Genomic DNA, 13,957 nt, shown 5'->3' with positions numbered 1-13,957 from the left:
ACCCTGAACAATACAACCTTCCTCTTAGACTAGATTAGAAGCTACTCTAGGAAAGTCATCATGTCTTCTTATGATCCCTGTGTTTAATATAGCTCATAGCATGATGCTTTCTTGATGGAATAATTTATAAATGAATATTTTAATTTCATAGGTAGATGGAAGGTACTTTTAACCATTAAGAAGCAGAAGAAATTATCATATGAACATTTATAAGCTTTTTTTCTTGCCATTTCTTCCAGGAATAAACATTTATAACTTCTATGCAATGAGATCAAAAGATAAGAAGAAAAATGACAATGAAAAAATAAAACAAAGTGCGTATATCTAATATATATGATGAACTTACTAAAAAAACATGTAAAATCACTGTAACTCATCTATAGGAGAAAACCTAGACTTATTTATTGTCCTTTATATATTATGATATCATAATATATATAATATATATTTAAAATATTATTTAAAATTAGGCTGTGATAAGTTAATGATGCATATTAAAACCCTAGAGCAATCACCAAAGACATAAAACAAAGAAATATAGCTGTTAAATCAATAAATAAGCAGAATACTTATTATAAAATTTCCTCTTTATATCTGTTGAAACACTTGTCCAGACCCATTTTGTCTAATATTATTTTAGCCATCTTGACTTTCTGATTATTAGTGTTTGCATGGTATATTTAACACATCCTTCAACTTTTAACCTACCTGTGTTTTTATATTTAAAAGCCACTCCTTCTATTTAGTATAGCAGGAGTCTACTCCCTATATCTATCCCCCTACAAAAAGCCAATTGCTTATTTTGTCTATGTCTATGTTCCAGTAAATAAAGCTTTACTGGAACATAGACATACCTACTTGTTTACATTTTGACCTCTGATAAGAGAGTTGAGTAGTTGTGACAGAAACAGTATGAACCTTAATCCTAAAATATTTACAATGTGTCCTTTTAATAAAAAGTTTGCCAACCCCTGGAGTTGTTTATTGGGTTTTTATCAGTCTGATGGAAAAAAAAGCCTTTAATCTGAGTGTTTTGACAATTTATACTTAATACAATGATGATATAGTTGGTTCTAAGTTTAGAACCTTGCTATTTGTTTTCTACTTATTCCACCTGTTCTTTCATTTTTAATGTTGTCTTCTTTTGAAATGATCGATTTTTTTTTTTTTTTTTTTTGAGACAGGGTATCACACTATTGCTCAGGCTACAGCACAGTCATGCAATCATGGCTCACCACAGCCTCAACCTCCTGGGCTCAAGTTATCCTCCCATTTCGGCCTCAGCCTCAGCCTATGGGACTACAGGTTTACACCACTATGCCTGGCTAATTTTTAATTTTTTTGTAGATACAGGGTCTCATTATGTTGCCCAGGCTGGTCTCAAACTCCTGGATTCAAGTGATCCTCCTCCCTTGGCCTCCCAAAGTGTTTACTTACAGGCATTGGCCATCATGCCTGGCCAATTCTCTAGTATTCTACTTCATCTCCTCTATTGATTTATCAGCTATATTTCTTTGTTTTATATCTTTGGTGATTGCTCTAGGGTTTAAATATGCATCTTTAACTTATCACAGCCTAATTTTAAATAATTGCCTATAATTACCTAATAATATAATGACCTTAAGACACAATATCTGAAATGTCTGGGACCAGAATTCATTCAAATTTTGAATGTTTTCAAATTTTGGAATATTTATGTTAAACAGATTGAGACTCCCTAATCTAAAAATCCAAAATCTGAAATGTTCCAATGATCATTTCCTTTGAGCATCGGGTTGGCACTCAGAAAGTTTTGAATTTTGGAGCAATTTGAATTCTGGGATTAGGAATATTCCGCCTGTACTACCATTTCTCCCTCCCAATCTTCGCAATGTTGTCATATATTTTACTTCTACATATGTGATAACAAAATATTCGTTCCTATTTTTCAGTGTTTTTTACTTAAGCAGTTATGTTTTTAAATATATAAACAATTTATGTTTATATATTTATGTTTAAATTTATGTATACCCATATATTTACAATTTCTAGGGCTCTTCATTCCTCTGCAGAGATCGAGTTTCCATCTAGTATAATTTTTCTTCTGCCTTAAGACTTTATTTAACATTTCTTGTAACAAGAAGAGATTTTTTTTTTCCTCAAAATGTCATCATTTTAGATGTTTCTTCCTGGATACAGAATTTAAGGTTTATAAGTCTTCATCTTTTGATACCGATCTCATTCCATTACCTTCTGGTTTGCATTGTTTCCGATGTGAAGTCAGTTCATTTTTATCTTGCGTTTTGTTTGTGATGTGCCCTTTTTTTTTCATTTACTTTTATGACTTTTCTCTTTATCATTGGTTTGAGAAATGATATGTGTTGGTGTGGTTTTCTTCTCTATTTGAAGTTAAATGAACTTGGATTTTTATGTTTCTATTTTTTATCCAATGTGGAACAATTTTGGCCATTATTTTTTCAAATATTTTTTCTGCCCTCACCCCTTCTGCAACTCCAATTCCATATTTGTTATACCGCATGGTACCAGGACACTTAGGTGCTGGGGGTTTTTATTTGGTACAGAGGAGGGGGAGGGTTCAGTTTTCTTACTCTCTGATTCAGTTTTTATTTTACTTCACTTACTTTTTTTTAGACTTGGGGACTGGCTAGGATGTCCAGGCTGGAGTGCAGTGGCTATCCACACGTGTGATCTTAGCACACTACAGCCTGAAATTCCTGTACTCAAGGTATTCTTCCACTTCAGCCTCCTGAGTAGGTAGGACTATAGGCATGTGCCACTGTACCCAGCAGTGGTTCAGATTTTCATATTCTTCAAGTCTATTGATCTTTTTTATTGGCGATGTTTATTGCATTGAGAAACCCATCCAGTGGATATTTCATTCAGATGCAGGAATTCCTAGAGCTAAAAAATATATTTTCTAAGACTCTCTTCATTATTTTAATGTTTTACTTTATATCCTTGTATATATGTACAATTAGATGTTTTTAAGTCTTTGCTGTTTACATTATTGCTGTCATTTCTTGCTCTGTTTCTACTGATTGTCTATTCTCTTTGTTTGGGGTTACATTTTCCTACTTTTTCATGTCTTATCATTCTTGGCTAGATGCTGATCACTATCAGCGTTTTGTAAAATGTTTAGATTTAGTTGTCTTCCCATCTGGCTCTTTGTGTCTATCTCAACTTGGTTAAAAACTATAAGGAAAAACTTTCTCCAAATCACAATGGCAAAATGTCCTGCTGTTAAATAATCATAAGTCTCTATCTTAATTTGAGGCTCTTTTCTGCATGACTGTTTTAATTTCTCTTTACTCTTTTAAGGGCAATTTGATTTTGGTAATGTTCAAGGCACTGTAAAGTGTTTCCTCCACGATGCTGCATCTACCCTCTTGTTGACAAATTACATGAAAGGATTGTGACTGCTTCTTCTTTGTTTCCTTTTACTCATTGTATTAGTCTGTTTTCACACTGCTGATAAAGACATACCCAAGACTGGGATGAAAAAGTGGTTTAATGGACTTACAGTGCTACATGGCTGGGGAGGCCTCACAGTCATGCTGGAGGGCAAAGGAAGAGCTTGTGCTAGGAAACTCTCGTTTTTAAAACCATAAGATCTCGTGAGACTTACTCACTACCATGAGAGATAACAGCACATGAAAGATCCACCTCCATGATTCAATTACCTCTCATTGGGTCCCTCAAACAACACGTAGGAATCCAAGATGAGATGTGAGTGGTGACACAGCCAAACCATATTACTCATTCTTTATTATTTTTTTGACTTTCATTCTAGTACTATATTGAAACTAAACCAGCAATTCAACTGCCAGCTCCAGTCATCCTTTTCTCAGCCCTAACATTCTATGTGTTATAGAGGTAAAGAAATAATTACAGTTTGAGAAGTACTTTAATAGACATATGCAAATCATGCTAAATATCCACACTTAAAAACTACCCTATGCAAACCCATCAATTCAAGAATTACAAGACATTTTAAAAGGTAGCAAAATGTGACCTAAAACAAGAGAAAAGACAGTCATTAGAAACAGATCAAGGTCTCCTAGGCTCAAGCAATCCTCTTGAATAGCTGGAACTATAGGCATGTACTACCATGCCTGGCTGATATTTTACTTTCTTATATATATATACATATATATATATATATATATATATATATATATTTAATTTTTACTTTTTATATTTTTTAGTAGAGAGGAGGCCTCTCTACTTATGTTGCGCAGGCTGGTCTTGAGCTCCTTAGCTCAAGTGATCTTCTCACCTTAGTCTCCCAAAGTGTTGGGATTATAGGCATGAGCCACCACACCTGAACATCAATTTTTTATAAAACAGAAATGAGTAGTATATTACTCAGAATAGTTTATTCCATGAATGTATATCTATTTCACCCCACACTTTTGGATATTTAAATTGTTTTTGAATATCATGATTAAATAGTTCTTGATAATATATTTTGGAGAAATTTCTAGAAATGTAGTCTCTGGGTCAAAGGGTGCACACATATATATAGCTTTTGTTTGAGTTTCTTTCAGAAAAATAATACCAAGATGTTGGAATAGTACAATGTCTAGTTCCCTCTCCAAAGACCAACTCCTATAGGAAATATAAAGAAAAAAAAACAAGAAATAAAAAACCCCGAAAACTCCCAGGGAATAAAAGGGGTGAAAAAGGATAATTTGGAACTGGTAAGTGTGCTAGCTGGTGGCTTGGGCCTTGGATCTGGGGCAGGAGGCAGTCCTTCAAAGATGTGGGAGGATAAAACAGGAAATGAACTATTGGAGTTCTGCTTTTGATTTTTCCATGACTTGAGTAAAAAACTTACTGTTCCCATATCTACAGGGACTCAGACTACAGACCAAATGCCCTCAGAAGTAAACTGTACTTATAAAAAGCTGAGGAAAACAAGTGGAGACTAACTAACCGTAGGCAGTAATTTCTCTGCCCTTTCCCACTAAACCATAAAGCTGGTAAATTACAACCAATAGCTTTGGCTGCTGTTCTCCCTGGTGGGATCAGGAAGGAGGGGAGAGATAGTGAAGCAGATATCTGAGGTGTCATTTTGTAGACTTGATAAATTAATTGTGATTTCTCAAGTAGCCTGGGGCTTTTCTACCTACCTTCCATCCTCTGAGCTCACTGAAAATGACACAGACTGAGTGCTAGTCTCTTCCCACATGTGATGTCATAGTAGCCAATATCCCCAAAGAAAAATTATCTTACAGGTCAACATATCAAGACATTGAAGAAGCACAACTGTTTTCAAAGAAAAATAAAATATTGGCATATAGATTCTAAGAGAAGCAGAAATATTAGATATGATAGCCCAAGAACTTAAAATGATCCTAGTAAACATACTAAAAGAGATAAGGGAAGATATTAGCAGCATATAATAAGAACAAGAGAACAAAGAAGCAAGCAGAAATATTAGGTACAAAAATATAATACTTGAAGTATATAGACTGGATAAATAATAGAATTTAAATGAGGAGTAAATTAATGAATCTGGAGATCAGTTTGAGGCAATCTTCAAACCTAAGAACAATGATATAGAAAATATAAAAGAAAGGCTAAGGGATTGACAGTGCTAACATCTGAATAACAGGAGACTCAGAAAGAAAAACAGGCTGGGTGTGGTGGCTCACACCTATAATCCCAGCACTATGGGAAGCCAAGGCAGGAGGACCACTTGAGGCCAGAAGTTCAAGACCAGCCTGGCTAACATGGCAAAACCCCATCTCTACCAAAAAATACAAAAATTAGCTGGGCATAGTGGCGTGTGTCTGCAGTCCCAGCTATTCAGGAGGCTGAGGTGGGAGAATCACTTGAGTCCACGAGGAGGAGGTTGAGTCGAGATTGTGCCACTGCACTCCAGCCCAGGTGACAACGTCAGACTCTGTCTTAAAAAAAATAAAAAAAAATAAAAAAAAAATAAAAACAAGGATGTATTTGAAGGAATAATGGACTTGAACAGGACAAAAAAAAATCATGGATTTTATTTTTTAAATTAATTTTAACTTTTTTTTTTTTTTTACAATGGTGACTAGGGAAGATCATGGATTTTCAAAGTATTGAAGGAAAAATCTTAAAACCTAGATTTTTACATATGGCAATGCAGTCATTCAAATACGAAGCTATGATGACATATATTTCCAAGCATACAAGGCCTCAGAAGACAGTTTCTGATAAAATGCTTAAATAGAAACAAATATGAAAGATAATTAAAAGATGTGTGAAGTAATGCTGACAAAATATCCTGGCAAAATTTGTTGTTTTTTTAAAATAGACAACAGCTAAGAAAAGGAGAACATAGGAGCATAATGGTTTAGGATTTAAAGTAGATAGTAGCAAATGATGGGGTAGGAGAAGATGAAGAGACAAAGGGATGTCAGAATGTACAAGATTCTTTGTAGGAGATATATATATATATATACACATCCAATTTTTTTTTTTTTAGTAAGAAAAGATTCAAAATAAATTCAGAAAACATTCAAAGTGTGGGAAAAACTTAAACATCGAAAATGGTGAAACACACGGTAATGTATAAACAATTATAATATGTTTACTGACTATTTCATTTATTTTTGTTAGTGTGTACATGAACTTCCTGCGTATGATCTTTACTCCTTTTTCCTTTTGTAAGGGGAAATACCCTTCATTTTTCTTCTGATAATACATGGTCACTATATGGTTCAAACTCTAAGATAAGGGGAAAATCTCCTGGAGTTAACTACAATTAGATACACACTATATATCAAATGTAGAGGACATCAGACCATATAGTTGCTCATTTCTTCTGCAACACTTACCTTCCTGAACATGATGCTTTACTTATTCTTTTATCAAAATATTCATCTTGACACATGTAACCAGAAGTTTTAAGAGCTATAAGGAACTCAATTCAGGGCATTATTAACCGAAATTTCTAGTTATGCAAAAGCAGGATACTGTTGTAGTGCAGGATTAATTTAGGTATGTGGCAGAGGGAGTTTAACTGAAGATCAGGCAGATCAGAGACCAGTGATCAGGGTTAGGACAATCAATTCCCAGTCAGTACAAAAGTGGGGTGACCATTACATGGCTCAGTTGAATGTGGGCACTGAGATTAGCTCAGTATTTCCTGACTCAAAGGAAACTCAGTCTGGGGTCTACCTGAGGGTGAGAAGAATACCAGCTACCATCAAAAGCCACTGGAAGGCGAGTGGAAGAAGCTGAGAAGGAAACCTGAATTGACCAAAAAGCATTAAAGATGTATATAATTGTCAAAGATATGTCCTCACAAAAATCCCCAGAACCAGATAGTTTTATATATGAGTTTAGTACATATTAAAGAAACAGTAAATTCCTTTCTTAAAAGGAGCAAACATGCACATCTCATTTTAGAAGGCTAGTGTAATCTTAATTATAAAACCAAACAAGGAAAATAAGAAAATTACACTGCATTTCACTTAATAATATAGATTCCAAAATCTTCAATAAGATATTTGCTAACCAAACACAACAGTGTATTAAAGAATAATACATCACGATCAGGTAATACTTCATGATGCAAACTATGAATGCATGGATGGTTTAATATTAGAAATTCTATACACATAATACATAACATTAATATACCACAGGATGAATACCAAATGATTATTTTAACATACACATCATAAAAAGCACTGATAAGGTGTAATAGCTTTTTATAAGACTGCTTAGCAAACTAAAAATAGAAGAACCTTTCTTAATTTGGTAAATGTTATATATTAAAAACATTTTGTAAGTATTGAGAAACTTTAGGTTCACCTCCTTTATGATCAGACATGAGATGGCCAATGTCACTACTACTCTTTAACATAGTTCCAGAGGAACTTCCAAAGATATAGGAAAGAAGAAAGAAGTTTAAATATAAAGAGAGGAAGAATGGAAATAATATCATCATTAATTTCAAATGATTATAATCATCTATTTCCAAAAAAAAAGAACAATCTGTTAAGAATAAGAGGGTTTAGCAATATAGTTAGAACAAAGACAAACTTTTAAAAAAATCAGTAGCACTCATGTACTCCAGCAATAAACATCAAGAAAATATTTTTAATGGAATATTTAAAATCTGAATGTCTATTTAAAGAACATCATGCATAACATTTAAAAGTTGAAAGAATGGAAGCAGATATTTTATAATATCTAAACTGATAGAAATTAATATCGAGCATATACAACAAATTCCTATAAAACAACTGGACCCAAATGAAAAAATGTATAGAGAATATGTAGAAGCAAGTTCAGAAGAGGGAAATCAAAAGGCCAACAAGTATATGATGAGATACTCAAACTCAATAGTGATTTTAAAAAACCCAAATTAAAACAATGATCTATAAAATTACACACATTAGGCTGAAAACATGAATAAGCTGGATAATATTAAGGGTTGGCATGGATGATGAGAAGGTTATTGCTGGAGGCTGTAAGACCAAAGTATTTATGTGGGGGAGCATCTGATAGAGATTGGTTAAATTAATCATAAACATATATTCTGTCACCCAGCAATTCTGCTCCTGTGTATATATTCTAAAGAAATCCTTGCAAAGTTCCATGATAGGACATGATGAACATGAGGATGTTCATTATGATGTTTGTGGTAAAAGGAAATTGAAAGCAATTTGGATGGCAAACACTGAGGAAAATGGGTAGTGAAAATATGGCCGCCGTATACTATGGATTACCTTGTAGCAGTAAGAAGCAGTAAAAACATGGCAACATAAATAAAGTTTAAAACTTAAGGTTACATGAAATAAAATAGTAAGAATCACAATAAGATACACAGCATGATATCACTTATGCTTATTTAAATTTCATGTATATAGGTCAGGGTAAGGAGAGGTCAGAGGTAAAACAAATTGTACCATAAGATGATAACTGTTGAAGCTGACATATAGACACATGGCGGTTCATAATATTCTCCCTTTCCTTTTTATTTATTGAAATTTCTCATAAAAAATTTTAAAATTTATGCATACAAAACAATACTCATTATGAAAATATAAACAAAATAGAACAGTACAATAGATATTATTTTAGAATATCATAATATTAGAATGATTTCCTATGGGTCAAGGGCAGGAGAATGAGACTGGAAAATGTATAAATAAATAAAACAAGAAGTGCTTTGCATGAACCAGTAATGACTGTGCCCCATGAACCTAGGACTGTGATTAACTCTGCTTTCTCTTTGTGTAAAAAGTCTTTAAAAAAAAAAAAAAGATGCCAGGCAAGGTGGCACATGCATGTAATCCCATCACTTTGGGAGGCTGAGGTAGGAAGATGGCTTGAGCCCAGGAGGTCTGGGCAACAGAATAAGACCCTGTCTCAAAACAAACAAACAAACACACAACAACATCAAAAAACAGAAAGTTCCTGGGATGGTTAATGCACACCTGTAGTCCTAGCTGCTTCAGAGGCTGAGGTGGGAGGATTGCTTGAGCCCGGGAGCTCAAATCTAGTCTGAGCAACTTAAAGAGACTACATCTCTTAAAATAAAGATATATATATCTTTTATTTATATTATATACAATTATAACATAATTTATTATATATAATAAATTTATATATCTATATAATGATGTATTTATATATAATAAAATTTATGTATTATATATAAAATTATATATATATAATTTTTTTTTACTAGAAGCATCTGATTTAGACTGTGGAGAAAAAGGAACCATAAAAATAGTTATCTAATCATCATAATTCAGAAAACAATTGAATAGCTCTTTCAAGTAACTAAGTCACCATATATAACTACGTAAATGAATTAGAAATAAGTAATATCACTTATGTTTTCAAGAGAAGTCATTTCTGACAATAATATTCATCATAGAAAACTGGCAAAAATCATTAAACAGTTAACCACAAAGTAAGGAGAAAAAATAGACTCTAAATACTTGCACTCTAAAATAATAAAGAAAAATAGGAAAAAGAAAAAACACTCCTGCACTAGGGGCTGTAAACTGTTTTACTTGGCTTATGTAGTAGCAAAAGTAGACTTTTTTTCAAAGAAAATATTTTATGCTGATATTTAAAAATAAGGATTTTTCAAATCTATTTCTGTTTCTTAAAAAAACTACTGAGAATTGATTTTTACAGCATCTCATTTCCATTTAGCAAGGATCCTAGAACTGAATAGGAGCATCCTGTTTACAGGTCACATACTCTCCAGGCTTCCATTGTCCCCATTTGGCAAGCAACATGAAAATACTGTTTTTGGAGGTTTATTCTACTTGTATCTCACTTGAGATTTTAACAAAATGTGGTCAGAAATTTACTTAGTCATGTAAGTATGTAAGCAGTCATGGGAGGCATGAACAGAATGTGCTACGTGAAAGAATATGCCAGGTAAAGAGAAATTTTTGAGGAGCCATGACAAAATGAAAAGGGGTTTGGTATTCAGGGGTTAAAATGCTATGAGTATATGAAACTATGACGGAGTGTTTTGGAGTGGATAAAGAACAAGCTCTTAACTTGTTAAAGGGGCTGACTAATAAATACATGAAAAGAAAACAGTGCAATGGATGATAGTTTTTCTGTTTAATTATTTTTTCACATTAAATTCACTGAGTTGCATTCACAGGTCTGATAGCAGTTACTTTTTTAGTTTTTATTTTTTGAGATGCAGTCTTGCTCTGTCGCCCAGGCTACAGTGCAGTGGCGCGATCTCAGTTCACCACAAGCTCCGCTTCCCAGTTTCATGCCATTCTCTTGCCTCAGCTTCCCACGTAGCTAGGACTACAGGTGCACGCTGCCATGCCCGGCTAATTTTTTGTATTTTTAGTAGAGACGGGGTTTCACCGTGTTAGCCAGGATGGTCTTGATCTCCTGACCTCATGATCCAACTGCCTCGGCCTCCCAAAGTGCTGGGATCACAGGCGTGAGCCACCATACCTGGCCAGAAGTGACTTTTTTAATTCTTTATTCTTGGCTGGTTTGCACTTGTGCATTACAATTTATCATGTTTTAATCAACAGCTTATTACAAATGAAATCTGATACTTTCTGTCAAGATGATATTACAGAATAAAAATTTGTGTATGACTATGAATGAATGCAGTTGTGAGGTAACTTAGGGGCAGTGATAAAAAGTAAACAAGTTTAACAAGTCAAATTATAATGTGACAACCCTAACCATTTACATGAAATTATACATGGGGCTATAGTTACTATTTACCTTTAGTGCTTAACTCCTAAAGATCTTGTCTGTAAACCATAAAGCCTTCAATGTCTACTTCCCACATGTAGAAACTGACATCTTCAATGTACATCTAAAAGAGAAGCATAAGAAAATATAATGAGTTTGAGATTATAGATATTGCTTCACTTATTTTAAATATAAAAAAACTGAAATTATTCTCCATGACTTTCTATAATAAGCCTGGGCAAAGGGATGTGGGTATTATAGGACATATTTTATGTATACAAGCAGCAATAATATTAGGATTTACCCTTTAGAAGAATCAGAATATTTTGTGGAACACATGTTATGATCCATGTCACAGGGTTGAGTACTTTCTATAATACTAATTTGATCTGGCTACCTAGTTTCTATGCAAAATTTTTATATAATTTAAAATACATAAATTCTGATGTCCTACATGAACAGAGCCCCATTCTAGAAAACAGTTTCCCTGCACAAAATTATTACAAAAATATTCTTAATTGCACTTGAGTTGCTTATAAAAGCCAAAATCATAGAAATCAATTAGTTCAGTATTCTGTCCTCATGAAAAATTCAAAATTCTATTTCTCTTATTACTTAAACCTCCCCAATCGTACTTTACACCAACCTGCTAAACTTAGCATTAAAAAAAAGCCCTTTAAATAAAATTCCCTCTAACAGACAAACGCGATTATCCAGAGAGTGTTTTTTGCCTAAAGAACTTGATTGTGAATTCCTTGACAATGCAGTTAGGGAAACAGGATTTGGATGCTACAGTGCCATACTTTTAGTATGTAGTTTTTGTTTTTGTTTTGTTTTGAGACAAGGTCTCCCTATGTTGCTCAGGCTGGTCTTAGGCTCCTGAGCTCAACAGATCCTCCTATCTTATCCTCCCAAGTAAGTGGTTTTGAGTACTGGAGATTCTCAAGTCAAACATAAATTATTTTTGGATTAGCAATATCATTGCTCCTTTTGGTCATTAGAGCAGATGTCGGTTTTTCAGTTGCAGCTGTAAATTCAAACACTTGAAACGCTTTTAAAATATCAGCAGACACATGAAAAAATGCTCATCATCACTGGCCACCAGAGAAATGCAAATCAAAACCACAATGAGATACCATCTCACACCAGTTAGAATGGCAATCATTAAAAAGTCAGGAAACAACAGGTGCTGGAGAGGATGTGGTGAAATAGAAATGCTTTTACACTGTTGGTGGGACTGTAAACTAGTTCAACCATTGTGGAAGACAGTATGGCGATTCCTCAAGGATCTAGAACTAGAAATACCATTTGACCCAGCCATCCCATTACTGGGTATATACCCAAAGGATTATAAATCATGCTGCTTGCCGGGCGTGGTGGCTCACGCCTGTAATCCCAGCACTTTGGGAGGCAGAGGCGGGCGGATCACGAGGTCAGGAGATTGAGACCATCCTGGCTAACACGGTGAAACCCCGTCTCTACTAAAAATACAAAAATTAGCCGGGCGTGGTGGCGGGCGCCTGTAGTCCCAGCTACTCAGGAGGCTGAGGCAGGAGAATGTCTGTGAACCCAGGAGGTGGAGCTTGCAGTGAGCCGAGATTGCGCCACTGCACTCCAGCCTGGGCGACAGAGAGAGACTCCGTCTCAAAAAAACAAAAACAAAAACAAAAAAAACAAATCATGCTGCTATAAAGACACATGCACACGTACGTTTATTGCAGCACTATTCACAACAGCAAAGACTTGGAACCAACCCAAATGTCTATCAATCATAGACTGGATTTAAGAAAATGTGGTATATATAATGGAATACTATGCAGCCATAAAAAGGATGAGGTCATGTCCTTTGTAGGGACATGGATGAAGCTGGAAACCATCATTCTCAGCAAAGTATCGCAAGGACAAAAAACCAAACACTGCATGTTCTCACTCATAAGTGGGAACTGAACAATGAGAACACTTGGACACAGGGTGGGGAACATCACACACCGGGGCCTTTTGTGGGGTGGGGGCAGCGGGAGGGATAGCATTAGGAGATATATCTAATGTAAATGACGAGTTAATGGGTGCAGTACACCAACATGGCACATGTATACATATGTAACAAACCTGCATGCTGTGCACCTGTACTCTAGAACTTAAAGTATAATTAAAAAAATAAAAAATAATAAAAATCCTTTAAAAAAAAAAAGAAGGAAGGAATTTAAAAAAAAAAATAAAGAAATGGTGGGAGGAAGGTGGCAGACTCTTTTTAACACCAAGATCTCACGGGAATAAGAGTGTGAACTCACTCAGTCCCACAAGAATGACAAAGCCATTCATGAGGGATCCACCTCCATAACCCAAACACCTCCCACTGGACCCCCCTTTCAACACTGGGGATCAAAGTTCAACATGAGATTTGGAGGGTACAAGCTGTATCACCATCCTTCAGATCTCAGCTTAGACACTGCTTAGACCAGAAAAACTTTCCTGATACCCTTATTCTGGTAAGGTGTCCTCCATTAGGCAATTGTGGCACCGCACACTACCCTATGATAGCAGTTATCATGCTGTATTACAATGACCCGTGTGTTTGCCTGAATATTTCACGAAACTTTAAATTCTATGATAAAAGTAAAGATGACTATCTTGTTCATGGTGGCATCCCCAGCATCCATAGCACAGTTTCAGTGTAACAGGTGCTTAATAAGTACTTTTTTTTTTTTTTTTTTGAGATGGAGTCTTGCTCTGTTGCCTAGGCTGGAGTGCAGTGGCGCAATCT

At 34.8% G+C, this 13,957-nt stretch overlaps 1 protein-coding gene across 5 annotated transcripts in view; it reads right to left on the bottom strand.

Annotated features, from left to right (window-relative positions):
- Positions 1–13,957, bottom strand: part of MBD5 (methyl-CpG binding domain protein 5) — a 493,059-nt gene that overhangs the window by 303,052 nt on the left and 176,050 nt on the right. For all 5 annotated transcript variants that reach the window (XM_003907460.4, XM_009182194.3, XM_017946523.2 and 2 more), the window contains exon 2: positions 11,224–11,317. The gene's annotated coding sequence lies outside the window, so the exon portion shown is untranslated. The remainder of the gene's footprint in view (positions 1–11,223; positions 11,318–13,957) is intronic.

The sequence above is a fragment of the Papio anubis genome, chromosome 10 (assembly GCF_008728515.1).
Source record: "Papio anubis isolate 15944 chromosome 10, Panubis1.0, whole genome shotgun sequence".
NCBI lineage: Eukaryota > Metazoa > Chordata > Mammalia > Primates > Cercopithecidae > Papio > Papio anubis.
This window is presented reverse-complemented; position numbering and strand designations above follow the sequence as displayed.